At 41.2% G+C, this 3,764-nt stretch overlaps 1 pseudogene; it reads left to right on the top strand.

The window, feature by feature from the left end:
• Positions 1-1,387: 1,387 nt before the first annotated feature.
• On the top strand, positions 1,388-2,177 carry LOC105979967 (annotated as a pseudogene).
• The last annotated feature ends 1,587 nt before the right edge of the window (positions 2,178-3,764 follow it).

Genomic DNA, 3,764 nt, shown 5'->3' with positions numbered 1-3,764 from the left:
TTCTGCTCTTCTACAAATCTTCCGGCGCCCCAGCTCTGTCTCCTAGAATGAGGAAATTCAGCCCTGAGGGATCTTGGGGGCCAGAGGATGCTTTCACTCTGGTTCATCTTTCATGGTGGCAGTGAGCACTCCTTCCTGTTTCTGAGATGAGTAATTTTAAACCCAATGGGATATCAAAATGGACCAGGCCACATGTTATAATTTCTGTCCTGTTATCATGATGCCTCAAATGATTCCACCCCATGTCTATCATTTAGTTGTACTGTGTTGGCTCGCATGTTGCTGTGAAGCTGGAAGCTGTGTCAATATCTCAAATACCAATAATGTCATCCCTGGTGAAAATATTTCAGTGGAATTTTCAGACTAAGAACAGACTCAGAAGGAAGAACAGGCTGTCCACTTTAGTAGAGGGGCATTTTCTACGATAGTGCCAGAAGATAAGCCCCTCAGGCTAGAAGGCACTCGAATTACAGCTGGGGAAGAGCTGACTCCACAATGCAGAGTTGACCATAATGACATGGATGAAATAAAGCTTCCAGGACCTTTATTTATTGATAAGCCATGACTGAAAGGTAGAAGAAACTGCTGCAAATATCCATTAATAATCAAAATATGGAATGTAGGAAGTACGAGTCTAGTAAAACTGAGAGTCGTCAAAAATGAAATGAAACCAAAAGATCAGCAATATCCTAAGCATTAGTGAGCTGAATATGGGCTGGTATTGACCATTTTCAGCTGGACAATCATTTGTTTTATTATGCTAGGATGACACACCCAAGAGGCATGCCATTGTAGTCATTGTGAAAGGGTACTGTGCTAGTCTGGGTAGACTAGAGAAACAAATTCATAGACACTCATATGTGTGTATAAGAAAGAGCTTTATACACAAGAGCAGTTGAATATTGAGAAAACATCCCAGCCCAGTCCAGATCAAGTCCATAAGTCTGATATTAGCCCATATGTCTGATACTAATCCATAAAGCCCTCTTCAGATTCATGAAACACATGCAATGACACTGAATGCAAGAAGATCACAGACCAATGGGTGGGAAGTCTTGTGGATCCAGTTGTGTTGTAAGCATCTCAGTGCTGGCAGAAGTCTCCAGTTGGCTCATCAGCTGCAAGGTCTCCCAGGGAATGAGTCTGTGTCCCACTTCAAGTGAGCTATTTATCTCCTTATCACCTCCAAATTAGGTCATCAAGCTACAACCTGATTGACAGGCTAGACTCCACCCCTTCACTCTGAATCCTCAAATTGACACCATATTATGTAACTACCACAGGCATTTCGCCCTGGTATGATTCCATCCTGTATTGCTGTATTCATCAACAGCAGTTGTTTATCTCCATTGTCCGTTTCTCTCACCGAAGTGCATGCCTCCACCCCATGGAAGATTTGATGCATATGGACATGAGCTCCCTGAGGCCCCAAAACTCTCTTGTAAATTAAATGTCAACAAAGACAATCACTTTAAGGTGGATAATGATGAAAATGAAAACCAGTTATCTTTAAGAATGGTCAGTTTGGGTGCTCGGGCAAAGGAAGAATTACACATTGTTGAAGCAGAGACAATGTTATGAAGTCAACACAATTAGAGTGACACTGGCAACATTGAAAATGTGTGTACAATCAATGGTCTCCCTTGGGGACTCTGAAATACCAGCACCAGTGGTTGTATGTTTGAAGTGTGGCTCGGGGCCTGCGCATATTAGTGGGCAGCATTTAATAGCGGTGGAGTGAGAGGCAGTGAGTTAGATAATGAAGAGGAAAAGGATGTGAACTTTTCAAGTAGATTGGGAAAGAGGTCTGCCCCTACTAGGGGTGACAAGGTTCCACAGAAAAAAGCCAAACTTGCTGCTGAGGAAAATGGTGATGATTTTGATGATGATGAAACTGGAGGGAAAAATCCACTGAAGAAATCTATAAGGAACAGTCAGGCTAAAAATGCACAAAAAATCAAACCAGAATGGAAAAGACACTAACCCATCAACACCCCAAAACACCTAAAGGACCTAGTTCTATAGAAGACATTAAAGCGATAATGCAAGCAAGTATAGGACAGGGTGGTTCTCTTCCTAGACTGGAAGCCAAATCTATCGATTCTGGGAAGAATTGCTTCGGGCTGACTGACCAGGAGGCTATTCAAGATCTCTGGCAGTGGAGGAAGTCTCTATAAGAAAAGAGTTTAAACTGTTAAATTTTTCCCACTTATTTCGTTTCTGTCACCCTTGCTATCTGTCCATCTTCTTTGATAATTTGGAGTGAGACGTTTCCCCCTCGGGTCTGATAAACATGGTCCAGGTTCCTTTGCCAAGAGTGTGTTGTCCAAACACCTATTTAGTTTGGAGAGCTGGAACTATACCCTCTGCTTGCTTCTAAGCATGTATGGAATGTTCTGATAGGACAGAGCAGCAGCAGTGCTCAGATAAATGGAAATGGTGGGGACACAGAAATATACATGTGAAGTAAAACTCAATACTTAAAGGGGGGGATGTGGCATTTCAAGATCTACCTTGAACTACATTGCTACGTGTGATAGGATAGCAGCTATACACCTACAAAGAAGTCCCGTTACAACTGTCACTCAAATTTACTCACCAACCAGTACAGGTGAGGAAATTGAAGGAGTCTACCATATCTTCGGTATGAAATCGATCAAAGATGCATTCTTAAGGTCTAGTATTTGGAATGGAAAAGTTGGAAATGGGGAGGAATTTTCACTATTTGGCAAATATGGCCTTGGTGACCCAAACGAAGATTGATATCACATGGCAGAGCTTTGCAAGACCAGCAGCTTCTTCACTGCAAGCACCATTGTAACATAACATAATCATGAAACACCCCAAAACACCTAAACACATAATCATGAAGTATACGTTGGCCTCACCAGATGAAACACACAGGAATCCAATTCCCTAGGCCTGTGGGAAGAGACAATGGAGAAGCTCTATAGCATTAGCCAAAGCAAGGCCAGCAACCGACTGTGGGACAGGCCATCAATTACTCATTTGTAAATGCAGGCTGAAGCTACAGAAAAATTTTGAAAGTGCAGGTGAGCCAAAATATGGCCTTGGGTATAACCCACTCATTTTTAGAGAGCTTCTCAAGAAGAGATTTGACCTACTGAACACTGATAACTGACCTGACAAGCTGTGGAATGGCATCAAGACTATCATACAGGAGAAAGGTCACTAAAATGGTCATTCAAAGACAGCAACGAAAAAAGGGATAACAGTGTATGTCAAAAAAGAGATTCTGAAGTCTGCTGTTGAACACAAGAGTAGCTTAGGAGAATGAAAAGAGCGATGGCTTGAAAAAACTGAACGGACATTTTCAAAGGGCAACTCAAGAAGAGAAAGTAAACTATAGAATGAAATGTGCAGCGAAGAACTGCAGGTAGCCAAAAAAAAAAAAAGGTAGAACACACTCAGCATATCTCAAGCCAAAGGAACTTAAGAATAAAAAAATCAAGCCTTAAATTGTACTACAGAAGGAGTCTATGGGGAAAATATTGAACTATGAAGGAAGCATCAGAGGAACATGGAAGAGATTTGTAAGAGCCCCCAATAAAATGATTTAAGTTAAAAAATCCACATTGTTTGGAAACTGATTGTGGTAGCAATTGTATAATTCTGCTTGACATGATTGAACTATGGAATGATATGATGTCTATACACTTCCAATTAATAATAATGTTTTAAACAAACAAAAAGAACATGGAAGCTAACTGAGAAACAACAAAGCCCACATGGAAGAAACACAC

This window comes from Echinops telfairi, unplaced genomic scaffold (assembly GCF_000313985.2).
Source record: "Echinops telfairi isolate 266 unplaced genomic scaffold, ASM31398v2 ScPeMD7_7469;HRSCAF=8507_1, whole genome shotgun sequence".
Lineage (NCBI taxonomy): Eukaryota > Metazoa > Chordata > Mammalia > Afrosoricida > Tenrecidae > Echinops > Echinops telfairi.
The sequence above is the reverse complement of the archived record's forward strand: the minus strand, read 5'-3'. Positions and strand labels throughout refer to the sequence as shown.